Here is a 14,440-nt window from a genome sequence, read left to right as displayed (position 1 = left end):
ACTGAACAAATGCTTTGTAGGCCGCTGGTGCTGAATCACCCAGCTGGCCTTGGTCTGTGTAGGAATTTGGACCCCACTTTTGGAAATACTCTCATCTGCGTGCATTTATAAACATGTGCCCATATTTTTAATCTTGCAACCACTTGACCTCTGCAGTAGAACCATTGTTAGCTGGGAAGGGCATCCTGTGAGGCCTATGATCTCACTGAAGGAGAACTGGGAGCAAGGGAGGGGCTCATGGAAGGCACTTCAGTGCCAGGGCCGATGGATCCTCAGCCAGCAGGAAATGGAGACCACCACCTACAGAGTAGCGCTTACCCTTTGAGAGCTCACTATTCATGAGAACACGGGTGCCTTGACCCCCTGAATGTGATTCATTAGTAAGAATTGGATTCAGTTGGAGGGTCTGAAACATTGCCCTTCCTCCAAAGCCCTCAGCATGTGACACTGTCAGGGGCTTAGGCTCCTCGTCTTGTTGCTGTTCTCAAGACCACCTCCTGATTCAAGATGCCAGCTGTAGCTCCAGCCATTATATCTGCATTCCAGAAAGCAGGGAGGAAGAAAGATAGAGATTAGGACAGCACACTTCCTGGAGGCTGCAGAAAACATTTCCAATTATATTCCACTGATCAGAGCTTAGTCAGTTGGCCAAATATAGCAGCAAGAGAGGCTGAAATTTATTCTGGGTATCCATGTCCTCAGCCAGCGTCAGGGGTTCTGTTATTGAGAGAGGAGAAGGGAGTGGAAGATAACTAGAGTCAGATCCACAAATGCAAGCTTCCCTTCCTCCTGTTCCACCCTTCCCAGCCTCTGGGCCAGAGAAGGTCTTATTTAAAGTTGAGTTCCTTAAGGAATCAGAGGTTCAGAGAGTGAATGGCTTGCCCAGGTCACAGAGTTGGATGTCAGAGGACCTGGCATTTGAATCTAGACCTGTCTGGAGGATAAAAGCTGAGTCTTTCCCTTGTCCTGCTTTTTGATTGATGTGATATTTTCCCATGAGCAGGAAAGACCACTCTGAGCTACATCAGCACCCAGAAAACACAGGGAATGGCCATGACTCATTGCTTTCAACTTGTGCGCCCACTGCGTGCCATTTATTCTTCTTCAGCTTGGAGGTCTAATAGCTTCCTGACACCTCTTCTCTTCCTCTTCTGCATGCCCGGTCTTCCTACAGGGGCCGGCACATAGGGCCTGCACTGTCAATTTTTGTTGAGTGAAATCGATGAGCCTTGCTTTGGGAAAATCACCTTCAAATCACGATATCGCCCCTGCCAGGTAAGCATTGTAAATCAACTATACTTTAATACAATTTTCTTATTGTTACTACTGAGTGAATGAATGAATGAGGCTATGTCACAGGGCCATTTGTTACCCTGGACTTTCTCATCCATGTGTCCCAGACAGCCAACCCATTCTGCATTTATCGGACACACAGGGGCTTCAGAAGCCCCGTCTCTGTCTCGCACTGTTCAGGATCCCCCCACCCAGCTGTGCCAGGCGTGTTGCCAGATCCTGGGGTCTAAGAGGCTAAGGATAGTTGCTGACATTTTGGAGAGCTACAGTGAAGCCAAAGATTCGCCAGGTGCTTCACACAATCACTCCAATTCCATTTAACCCTCCAAACAACTCTTTCAAGAAGGTGGTATTCCCACTTGACAGGTGAGGAGACTGAGGCTGTAACTACGGGATGTGATTTTTCTACAAGTCGCACAGCTAAGAAGTGGCAAACTGGCTTTTCACCGGACATCGTTCAGGTTATTCATCCGTGTTTAACTACTCATAGACTTGTCAAGTCAGTCATTGAAATGGGGGCTTAGCAGTACCTTTGCCAGCAAACCCCAGGAGCTAGGTAAATGGCAGAGATCTTGGTTTGATCTGGTCACATATTATTCAGTTCAGTTCAGTTCAGTCGCTTAGTCGTGTCCGACTCTTTGCGACCCCATGAATCGCAGCACACCAGGCCTCCCTGTCCATCACCATCTCCCGGATTTCACTCAGACTCACATCCATCGAGTCAGTGATGCCATCCAGCCATCTCATCCTGGGTCGTCCCCTTCTCCTCCTGCCCCCAATCCCTCCCAGCATCAGAGTCTTTTCCAGTGCGTCAACTCTTCACATGAGGTGGCCAAAGTACTGGAGTTTCAGCTTTAGCATCATTCCTTCCAAAGAAATCCCAGGGCTGATCTCCTTCAGAATGGACTGGTTGGATCTCCTTGCAGTCCACGGGACTCTCAAGAGTCTTCTCCAACACCACATTTCAAAAGCATCAATTCTTCGGTGCTCAGCCTTCTTCACAAGGCACCCCCATTTTGGCCCCCTCCAATGGCCCTCTCTCTTTTTCACAAACCTTTCCCTTTAGCTGAGGGCGGGGTCAAGGGGAGGTGGTCGGCCAAGGCTATACTGCGAGTCAGCCTGACTGGGAAGGGACAAGGCTGGGTCTCCCAGTCTGCAGCTCTCGGGGGTCCAGAGGGTGTCCCAGCACGCTTCAGCACACACGTCAGGGGCACGGGCAGCCGTCAGGTCTCAGGGCAGCCCTGCGTGGTTGCTGAGGGCTTTTCCGTCATATCTTTATTGCTTCTGACCCACACCAGTCCCAGAAGGGCGGCTCAGAGTGAGAACTCATTTTACAGCCCATGAAGAGGAGGTCCTGCCAGTTTAAAGGGAGGATCTGGAAGCAAAAGCCAGAGCATGTCAGATGGGGCTTTCTGGGCTCCTCCAGGCCCCGCTTAGCTCACGTGTTCACGCACTTTTAGGACGTCCTTTGGGCCAGACACTTTTCTACCCATGTGCCCTCTTCCTCACCCTCTGGGGTCTGGCATGCCGGCTTTCCTGGTGTTCCTGGAGCCTTCCACACTTGTTCAGGCCCTGGAGCCTCTGCCTGGCTCTTATCCCTGCCTGCAAGGCTCTTCTCTTTCTTTGTGTGACTGGCTCCCCATCACTCAGATCCCAGCCCCGCGACCTTTATTCAAAGGCCTTCCCTGGGTACTTGACATAGGCGCTGCAGAGCCCTGCTCAACCACAGCATGTGCCTTTCCATTTATTTACTTATTTTTATCCAAGTCGAGTTGATTTACACTGTCGTGCTAATTTCTGCCGTGCAGCAAATGACTCGGTTGTACATACATCTGCATTCTTTAGTCTATTCTTTTGCGTTAGGGCTTATCCCAGGATTTTGAATATAGTTCCCTGTGCTATACAGTAGGAGCTTGTTGTTTAGCATGTGCCTTTAAAATATATTAAAAAAAAATTATCTGACACCCCCACTCCCATCCCCGGTATAATTTTATGAGAACAACAACCCTCTTACGAAGGCAGGATTCTTAGAATAGTGGCTCAGAGCAGGGGCTGGCAAACTTCTTTTGTGAAGGGCTAGATAGTGAACTCTGGGAGACTGTGAAGGACAGGGAAGCCTGGAGTGCTGCAGTCCATGGTGTTGCAAAGAGTCAGACATGACTGAGTGACTGAACAAAGTAATGAATATCTTAGACTTTGAGGGGCCATATCACCCTGCTCGACTCTGCCATTATCTTGGGAAAGCAGCTACAGACAAGGTAATCCAAAAGGCCTGGTTGTGCTCCAGCAAAACTCTATTTATGAAAACAGATGGGGACTTCCCTGGTGGTCCAGTGGATAAGAATCCTTCCGCCAATGCAGGGGACAGGGGTTAGATCCCTGGTCCCAGAAGACTTCACATGCTGTGGGGCAACTAAGGCCGTGCGCCCCAACTACTGAAGCTGTGTGTGCTCGAGCTCTGCAACAAGGGAAGCCACAGCAGTGAGAAGCCTGCACACTGCAAGGAAGAGTTACCCCCACTTACCGCAACTAAAGGAAGCCCCCACACCCCAAAGGCTTTCCAGCACAGCCAAAAAATAAACCAGAATAAATGCCACTACAGCAAAAAACAGGTGGTGTGCAAGATTTGGCTCAGAAGCGGTAGTCTGCAGAGACCTGGTTCAGAACACTGAATCAGCTGAACCGAGTTTGAATCCTCCCTCTGCCTCTTTTTTTTTTTTTTTTCATGAAATCTTGTGTGAGTTTCTACCTTTCTCGGTGCCTCAGTTTCCCTCTCTCATCTGTGTGGAGGAGATGATGACAGAGCCGGTCTTATGGATCCTTGTGAGATGCGACTCGTATCTGGCTTGTGTGTTGCTCAAGGTCCAGCGCTGCATGAGGTGCTGGCACAGAGCAGGAACTCAACACATAGGTATTTGTTAAGCAAACGAATGGCTGAGCGATCTGCTGGCCTTGTGCTGGGCTCCAGGGGATACGGATGAACTACAATTGGCGGGACACTCTGCCGTCTAGGTGCTAAGAGTTTCAGAGCTCTGGCAAATGGTTTTGATGGCAAGGGTAGCAAATGCCCCATCCCACTGGCACATGAGATGGGATGGTGGGCACAGTGGAAAACTCAGGTGTGCCTGTCCCTCTAAATTGTGGCCATGGGCCATGCAGGCCCAAGTTGCAGGCATTCTGATTCATTCAAGAGGTTGGAAATTTGTACTTTGAGGGACAGTCTCTCATTTTTTAACAAGTAACCACTGATACAATAGGAGCAAAAGGAATCAAATAACACCAAAATAGCCAAATGGACTAACTGGAGGTTGGGTTCTGCCGTCGTCTCCTTCTCACAAGTGCATTCTAAGAGAAAAGAAACTGAGAATCAGGGAGGTGACGTGTTTGTCCCCAGGCACATGGCTGGCATGTGGGATCTGACTCCCATGTTTACTGACTCCCACATTTGTGGGTTCTATGGCAGACGACTCAGGTGGAATTGAGTGAGGAGGCAAGGGGGGCTTGGGAGGTATGTTGTGGGGATTCAGAGCTCAAAAACCCTCAGACTCTCACCTCTATCCCAACCTAGCCATGAGGGTTGGCTGCAGGACAGCCCCCCGCAGTGGACTGACCTCAAAGGCCAGCCAAAGGAATGCCCATCCCAAGAGGGCTCGCTACTTGACCCTCTAGGTGCCCCTTCATCTTTCCAGCCTGGGCTTCTGCTCGTCTATGTGATTTCTAGTGTCTCTTATCCCCTCAGTACAGGAGCCTCTGTCTCCAGGTCCCTTTCGCCTGTCACCCAGATGGCCCACGAGAGGGAGGGTGAAGGGAGGCCTGAAGACATGGCATCTGGTGGCAAGGACAGTTTTTGCAAACTGACAGACCTTTTTGGAATCCTGGCAATGCAGCCAGTTTCCAGCTGGGTGAACCTGACACCCTTCCTGCGCCTCTCTGAGCCTCAGTTTCCTCGCTTTTGAAGCAGGTGCATGAGTCCATTTGTTGCAGAATTGTTCCAAGGTGACACATGCACGCTGGTGGCTCCTGCGTGGGAATGCCAAGGTCACACACAATGAAGGTCCCTTTTCTTTCTCCCCTCCTCCTCCGCTGCCTGCCCTCTCCTGCACCCCACCCCATCTGGCCCCCGCTGTGGTCTTCTTGTCTAGATTCTGAGAGAAGTTTGTGGAACCTGGGTGGATCTCGGCCCCTGCAGCCCCTCTTCCCAGTGCCAGGGCTCCAAGGGAAGGGCTTGGGCATAAATTACGCCCATCTGTTCCCTTCCTGCTGAGAGCAGGGAGGAGGGGGAACACATGGGCCCTGGTGGATGTTGTACTTTCCACGTGCAGCTGTCAGGAACAATGGAAGGGAGGAAGGCAGGCCCAGAGAGGGGTCCACTCCACCCAGCCTCCCCGCCCCTAACGGGGACCTTGGGAACTGGATTCTCTCAAGGCTGCACTTCTTGGAGAACAGAGACCCCTCCGTGTGCCAGCCCAGACTGTCCTCAGGGTCACCCATGTGCGCCCTGAAGTTCATCATTATTCATTCCTAACAGGGCTTGTTCGTTTATTCATTCCACAAATGTTTCCTGAGCACATCCTCTAGGCAGCCAATGCTGTGGGCTAAGAATTGAGACGAGCGTCTTGTCTTTGGAGAACCAACGACATGGAAACTACCTGGCTTTGAGTGCAGAGGTGGAGGTGTGCACACTGGGCTGCGTAAACACAGAGCAGGGAAGGCCCCTTGGGGTCACCCTTTGATATGGACAAAAGAAAATTACCCAAAAGACCGGCAGCAAGGAGTCCTTGGTGGGGCAGGTGCAGCCGGAGGCGAGGCGTGGTGACAGCCTTTCTCTTGCATCCTCTCCATCAGTGTTTAGCCACAATCAGATCACTCATCTTAGAGCAAACTCTCCGTCCACCTCATGTCTCTCTCCAGCTCCTGCACCATCAATTTCCTTGCCAGCCAGTTCCCCACATCGGTTTCCTATGCTATGTCTACTGCCTCCATTCCCTTCCCTCCACTCACGCCTGATCTATTGATGCTTCTACCCTCATTGCAACACTTCTGAGAAGGTGATCATTTCCTCCATGTTCCTGAGTCAGTAGGCATTTCCCTGCCATTTGGTTTGACTTTTCCTGCAGCAGTGGACACGATGGACCGCTCTGTCCTTCTGGACTCCTGTACTTCTCAGGCTTTGAGACATCACAAGCTCTTGGTTTTCCTCCTGCCATGGTGGCTGCCCTTCCTCAGCCTCCTGGTGGCTTTCACTCATGCCTATCGGATTTTTAAACACTGGAACTCCCCAAGGCTGGAATGCAAGTTCTCCTGTGAGCTGTCTTTAATTTGATCCTTGGGCACCTTATCCACTCCCATAATACAGTGGCGATTTCTACGCTGATAGCTCCCAAATCTCCGTCTTTCTGTGAAGACCTCTAGCTTCAGACCGTAGAACCAGGAACCTAGCTGTCAACAACTCCACTTGAATACTGCCCTAACTTCCCAAGCTCAACAACTGAATTTGTTACCCTCCCTCCTATCCCAGTCCCTCCAAGTTGTGGCTCCAAAACACACGGGCAGTGCAGGACAGAGACCTGGGAAACCATCCTCAGCCACCCCTCTTCAGTCATCCCCCAGATCTTAGCCCTGCAAATCCTGTATCCTGGGAAACCCCTCTGTCCTGGGTATAACGGGACTGGGATGGTTGGTCACTCTTCTGAAACCCAAAGGCTAAACACAGAGCATCTTCCAGGACTTAAAAGGCTCTGTGAAGATGGCTTGGAGAACATACACCTATTTAGGGAGACTGCTTAGGAGGCCTTTGGGCTTTGGAGGTGGCATGGACTGGCGCATCAGCCAGGGAATTGGACTGTGCGGGCTATAGCCTTACAAGGTCAACTCTTCATGGCTTGGAGGCCAAGTGCAGGTGGCAGTGACAGAACTAAGTGAGTTGAAGCTGTCTCCTGGGGTTCGGGCCTGGGACTTGGGTGTCTGGGTGAAGGTCATTTGCTGAATAAATTGTGTGTGACCGTGGCAGACACTGGAAAGCAATCAGTGTGGCTGTTGGGATTCCTTGAATATCCGGACCCCATAGTTTTGTTAAAATTACATTTCCTTGCATCCTCCTTGGATATATTTTATCCCTCCCCTCCCTGTACCACACCCCACCCCCCAACTTTCCAGCTTCAGGCAGAAAAGAGCAGGATTCATGGTGAGTCAAGGGGAGAGACACATTTTTCAGACTCACAAGGAATGCTGTAGCCCAGGCAAGTGGACAGACAGCTAAGCTGGCTGTGGATGTCTGGGCTCCATTCTCAGGGGTGTCTCCCCAGCCCTGGGGCCTTGGGCCAGTCCCTCTCTCTCTCTGGGCTCCCCACTCCTACCTCTACAGTCGGTGTTGTAGCGGGGGGCACAGTCAGAGCAGTTCAGGGGCTCTGAACCCTGACTGCACGTGAGAATTCTCTAGAGGGTTTTACAAAATCCAAATGACCACCCTCTAGAGATTCAGATTTAACTGGACTAGGGTGGCATCCACACATGGCCTTTTTTCAGAAACATGTTTCCCAGGTAATTCTCAAGGGCGGCCACTTTGAGAACGACTAGATCAGATGTTCCTGGGGCCGGCTCACCTCTTTGGACCCTCAGGGTCTCTCCCTGGTTGACCTGCTTAAGTCACCTGCACCTCACAATCTGGCCTTGAACTGGAGCTCTGGGCTGGCTAGCGGCAGAGGTGGTTTTCAGCTGAGGCCAGAGAAGCAGAAAGGCAAAGACAGGAGAGAGGGGGGCGGGGCGGGAGTTCGGGGAGGAGGAACAGATTGAAGCTATTAACATTTGATCAGTTCGGTATTGTTCTTCTGGAGACCACAGCTTATGAGGCTGCTTAATAAACGTCTGGTCAGGGTCCAATCCCAGCCGCCAAATGGGTGTTGCTATGGTTTCCGAGGAGGTTGTTTCCCACACAAGTCACTGCTTCCCACCCTGAACTGCGAAAGACCAGCGCCTTCCCCGTGCTCTTTAACTCTGTCCCTTCCCAGCTGAGCTGCAGAGGGAGAACACTGCACGCTGGTCCCTGCGGACCGGGGACCGGGGACCGGCCTCAGCAGCATCAGCTGAGTCAGCCTCCGAAAGCAGCCTCGTGCATCCTCAGCCTGCCCTCTGCCATGTGGTCCCATCCCTCAGCTGGTGTCATTTCTGTGCCCCAGGTTTCAGGGTCCCTGTGTGGACCATGTTGCGCCTGACTCAGGGAGTGGAGTAGTGGTGGCAGGCTCTGTATGTGTGTGGGTGTGTCTACCTGAATGTATGGGTTCTTATGACTGAACATGTGTAGGTGAACATGTGACTGTTTACGTGTAGTGTTTGAGGTGCTTGAGTGTATTGTCAGTGGATGAGTGTGTACTAAGTATGACTCTGTGTGTGTGTGTGTGTGTGTGTGTGTGTGTGTGTGTGTGTGTGAATGGCCAGAACTGGGAGTAAGCACCAGGCGATACTTCTTAAATCTTCAAAAAACATATTGTGATACATTTAAGACAAATGAACATTTATAGAATCCAATAAGAAACACCCATATAAATACCACCCTGCTTAAGAGGTAAAACTGGACCAAACCACAGCTGAAGCTTTCTATGCACTCTTTTCTGATTGCATTCCCCTCCACCCTCAGAGTTAATCCTGTAGTGGATTTGGGGTTATCCTTTGCATAATGGGGCTTCCCTGGTGGCTCAGACGGTAAAGCGTCTGCCTGCAATGCGGGAGATCGGGTTCGATTCCTGGGTCGGGAAGATCCCCTGGAGAAGGAAATGGCAATCCACTCCAGCACTTTTGCCTGGAAAATCCCATGGATGGAGGAGCCAGATAGGCTACAGTCCATGGGGTCGCAAAGGGTCGGACATGACTGAGTGATTTCACTTTCACTTTGCATAATGGGACTCTTCTCCCCTGTTGGTTTCAAGGCTTCTTCGACTCTATGAAACACAATTAACTGAGTATGTGCACGTGTGTGCGAGCACATGTGTAGGGTTGGGTGTTACAAGGGAAGGACGTGAAGTGGTGGATAATACTGGAGAAACCTTGTAAAGCAGAGAGGCTTTTATAATGCACCAGGGCATCTTGATGTCTGACTGGAGGCAAGTTTCCTAAACTCTCTGAGCTTACTTCCCACCTATAAAATGAGATGAGGATGAAATACAATATGTGCCGAAAGAAATGGCACAGGGTTGGAGTGCAATTATCTTTAATTAAAAAAAATTAACTATTAAAGAAGAGGCAAGAAGGCCACCCAATCTTGCAGAAGAAAATAAACAAGTGATCAGATAGACATTATTTTGGGGTGGTGGTGGAGGTGTGCTGACTTAAGCTGGGCCCTCCCCCGTTCCCCTCCTCTTTCCCTCCTTCTTCCTTTTAAACTTATGTATTTATTTATGTCTGTGCTGGGCCTTCGTTGTCTCACACGGACTCCTCTCTGGGTGGCTTCTCTTGTTACGGAGCACAGGCTCTAGGCTGCGTGGGCTCAGTGGTTGTGGCATATGGGCTTAGCTGCCCCGGGGCATGTGGGATCTTAGTTCTTAGACCAGGGATCACACCCGCGGACCCTGCACTGACAGGTGCACTCTTAACCACTGGGCCACCAGGCAAGTCCCCCTCCTTTTTTCTTTTGAGTTCCTACAGTGCTTTCCTCTTTTGAAGTGGTTTTATGTCTGTGGAGTAGGGAAATTCAAACAGGGGCAGTTTTAGCCCCAACAAAGGACTTCAGTGGAAGGTTCCCAGCCTGCTCTCTGCTAAATCAAACTGCAAGGAGAGAGGATCATTTGAGATGCGGCTGATTCGGAATACACAACCACGGTCAGTGAGCAGGCCAAACAAATCCGGGCTGTCTGGCAATACCTGAGCTAAAATAAAATTACTTGAAAACGGAGGCCAAGATTCAGGATACAGATCCTGTAAAGGAACAAGAGGCCTTGACTGGTGTGTTTATCCACTCAGCCACTTACCCAGCTACATCCTGGGTTTACAAAGGTGGACGAGATCCTTCTGGTAAGAGAGAAAGACAAGGAAACAGGTAAAGACAGAGCATTTGCCTGTGTTGTTGGAAATACACAGCATTGATGGAAACAGCCGGCACTTCACTGATTTTGTCCTGTGTGTCTCTGCTGAAGAATTGATGCTTTTGAACTGTAGTGTTAGAGAAGATTCTTGAGAGTCGCTTGGACAGCAAGGAGATCAAACCAGTCAATCCGAAAGGAAATCAGTCCTGACTATCCATTGGAAGGACTGATGCTGAAGCTCCAATACTTTGACCACTAAGAGCCAACTCATTAGAATAGACTCTGATGCTGGGAAAGATTGAGGGCAGGAGGCAAAGGGGACAACAGAAGATGAGATGGTTGGATGGCATCACCGACTTGATGGATATGAGTTTGAGCAAGTCACAGGAGATGGCGAAAGACAGGGAAGCCTAGTGTGCTGCAGTCTATGGGGTTGCAAACAGTAGGACACGACTGAATGACTGAACAACAACAACGTCTCTGCTAAGCAACGACCATGTGCCTCAGGTTGTACTAGACACCAGGATGAACTGAGAACCAGAGACACGAGATGCCAACTAGGTGATATAATGACAAGATAAATGTGAATCCACAGCTGATGGGGGAGGGGCAAAAAGAGTGCCTTTTATTGAGCACATATTCTGTACTATGCACTATGGGGTGCACTGGACCTAAATTAACCCTTATGATAACTACTGAGTAAATATTATCCCTGTTCAACAATCGAGCAAGCTCAGTTTTCAAGAGGTTAAGGTATTTGCTTGGTAAATATCAGAGCAGAGAGTCAAACGCTGATCTTCCTGATTTTCCAGCCTACTGCTGTTCTTTGAAAGTAATTCTGTGGTAAGAACTAGCATATGGCTAGCCTAAGGTAGTTTCCAGTGAATAAGAAAGCAAGAATCTGATACTGACGTGAGTAGTGAGAAAGTCCAATGTAAGATAGAATATTTTGGTTAGCATTTGTCTAAGAAAGCTTTGGAAAGCGAGTTGTAGATTTGGCTTCAAAGGAGTGGTCCTTTCATTCCAGGAACCTCAGTTTTTTTTTGTTTTCTGAGACTACAGTTTAAATCCTATATTCCTGGTATGACACTATGAGAAGCTTCTTGAGACAAAAGAGAAAAGGGGCCTAATATCATCTGTCATGGCAGAGGAACTGAAATCCAAATTTTATGATCCCTTCTGAACAGCTCTGAGCTTTTACAATTTGCTAGAATCACAGAAAGACTTATGTAGCCCAAGTGGGAAAAAAATGTCTTGATTGCTAAGGCTGTAAAGAGATTTTTCAATTACTTCTTAGTCTTTTTTTTTTTATTAAAAAAATTTTTTTTTGAATCCCAAATCACCCCACAGTTTCCTTAGATGGGCTTAGACATGAGTTTCAAGTTTTCAAAGTTCAACTGGTTTGGAGTTTCCTGTGTCCTAAAAATGTCTCCAATTAAAAGCAAGAAAAAAATGTCATTTAAAAAAAAAAATCCTCATCAAACTGAAAAATGGCTGAAGGGATTTTATTCAAACTTTCCCCCAAAAGTCACCTTTTGCCAAGACCCAGCATGGAAAATTTCAGCCCAAAAGGATCACTCTTTGGCAAGTTACCCGAGCTAATGAAAACAGAGGGGCATAAAAGGAGTCTGTGTGTAGTTCCAACTATAGTGGTCACTGGAGCCCACATTGTGTGAGAAGAAGGACCTCATTCAATAACCCCCCCTTTTAAGTCTTATCATCAATATGGATGAGACTTGGATTTGAAGTGGTCACCGAACAAAAAGCACTTACTTTATGAATACAATCTGGGCAGTGACATTATTTCAAGTGGCTTTGCTCAATTATGATTGACGCTGGAATAAACGTATTATACATGGAAAGGTAAGGATCGCTCTAAAGAGTGCAGGTTCAGTCACTTATTCACAAGTGTTTGCTGAGTGCCCGCAATGTGTGTGGCCTCTTAATAGATGTAGGGAGTACTATGGTGGGAAAACAGAAGTGGCTCCTGAATGTATGGATTACTCGGGGGAGGGGAAGGAGATAGACTGAATTACAAACTGTGACAAATTTCGTGGTGCAACAGAGGGGTGCTGAGGTTGAAAAAATTGGGAGCGGCGATGATGGCAGCCTGTATTGTTAGGAGGCTAGTGGAGGCGTAATGCATACTCATGCACCAGTTAGCCAACATTTAGTGAGTGGCCACCACGCCCTGGACTTGTGTTGGGATACAAGTCTGAATACAGAGCTGAACTAGACCTTAATTCTGTTCTCCCAGCGCTCTCCAACCAGTGGGAAAGCTGGCCAGTGAGCGAGGAGCTGTGACAGGTGACAGGTAATTTAATGCAGTCATCAGCAATGTCCAGTGGAGGATGGGAAGGGAAGTTGACTAGCTGCATTTGGCAGTGGCCCAAGAAGGCTTCTCTCAGGAGGGACAGTTGAACAGGCATTTGTGAGAGTTGAGGTGGGAAATGTAGAGACAATGAGAAGTAGGACTGTCTACACAGAACCTATGGTCCTGCCTTGCTTCCGGACTCACCTGTCTGAGGGCCTGGAACATGTGGTATGAGCCCCATAAACCCAGGAGCAAGCATGGAACTTGAGCCAGAGGGTTATTTAGTAACTGGTGGCCCCTTTCTCTGATGTCTCATGGCACCTCTTTGGCTTTAGCCTAGTGGTTAAGGGCCTGGCTTCTGCAGTCAGATTCCTTAGGTTCGAATTTCAGCACTACTACTTTCTAACAGTGTTTCTTTGGGTAATTTCTCTCTGTGCTACAGTTTCTCTATAGCCAAGCAAGGATAAATAACCCTGTCTTCCTCCTAGGTTTACTACAAAAAATGTGGTCACGCTTCTACAGTCGCCACAAGTAAGACCAACACATATGACCCGAGCATGTCTCTGGGAGCTTCCCCTCACTTCTGCACAACCCAGTTTTCACTTGGCCCAAGGATTCTGGTTGAATACTTTGTCAGGCAGTGGGCTGGGCATTCAGTCTGGCAATGACTATGCAGACGGTGGGGTTTCTATCCCCATGGGTGGCCAAATTCCTCAAGTCCCCTAAATGAAACTTGCTTGCCTCTTCCAGAAAATAGCTATTTGTTATCTCTGTAATGCCAAAAAAAAAAAAAGGGTATCATTTCATTTTTCTTCAGAATCTTTAGTTAGGTGAAAAGCTGCCAGAAATTTTGAAATATCTTGCTCCTTTAGACATCAGAAGGCTGAGAGATTTCCCATTATTAATTAGAAATAAAAACTTGTTTGTGGCCCAGCGCAAGGACAAAACTGATTTCACAGGTCAGTGGAAAGCCCACTAACATGGTTTTGCTTGGTATTAATTTTCTTTAGGGATTAGGAGGAACAGATGGAAGGTGGTTTCCAGCATGATACATCGATGTGGCCATGTACATGCAGTTGAGGGAGGTGACTGAGGTGGCAGGGAGTGTTCCCCACAAAGGGGACATGCACAATCATTTCACTTCTGAGCCTGTTTCCTTTCATTTAAAATAGGGATAATGGAACCTCCCATACGGGGTCCTTTGTGGTAGGTGCCATACAGGGTAGAGTTCTGTTCCCCATGGCTTGTTCTGGGGAGACCCAGGATGTGGACTTATCTGGGGGTAGCGACACTTCCTCAATCTTCTAGGTCCCTGGACAGGTCAGAAGGAGGACAGTGGTGAGGAGTTCTGAGGAAACCTGTAGGGGCCTTAGGTGGGTGGGTGGCTAGGTCGCACTCTCCTGGGAAGTCTGTATTCTCCTCTGAAATAGCTGAACTCTGCAAGGATCCGCCCCATTTTCTTTGCTGAGCTGGTTCTTGTTTGTTTCCAGTCCTGCTTTGCAACAAGCAGTTCAGCCTTTAAGAGACTGCAGAGGGGGACTTGCGGGTGTGTGGACCATGGTGTGTATGACTGGCAGGCTGTTTTAGTGGCAGCTCAGTCTGTGCCTTCCGGCTCAGCGTCAGGCTCCGCGTCACCCTCCCTCTGCCACAGCATCTTCCCATCTCCAGGAAGCCAGGCCAGCGGCCCAAGCCAGGCTGCCGGCGACGAGCCCGCCTTGCCGGCCTCTCTCGGGGACCCTGCGAGGCTCGGCGGGCCCGGGTGATGGGCCCGGGCCCCCAGGTCACCAGCGATGGCGCTCGCGGCGGCTCCCCTGCGCGA

The sequence above is a fragment of the Ovis aries genome, chromosome 2, assembly GCF_016772045.2.
Source record: "Ovis aries strain OAR_USU_Benz2616 breed Rambouillet chromosome 2, ARS-UI_Ramb_v3.0, whole genome shotgun sequence".
NCBI lineage: Eukaryota > Metazoa > Chordata > Mammalia > Artiodactyla > Bovidae > Ovis > Ovis aries.
This window is presented reverse-complemented; position numbering follows the sequence as displayed.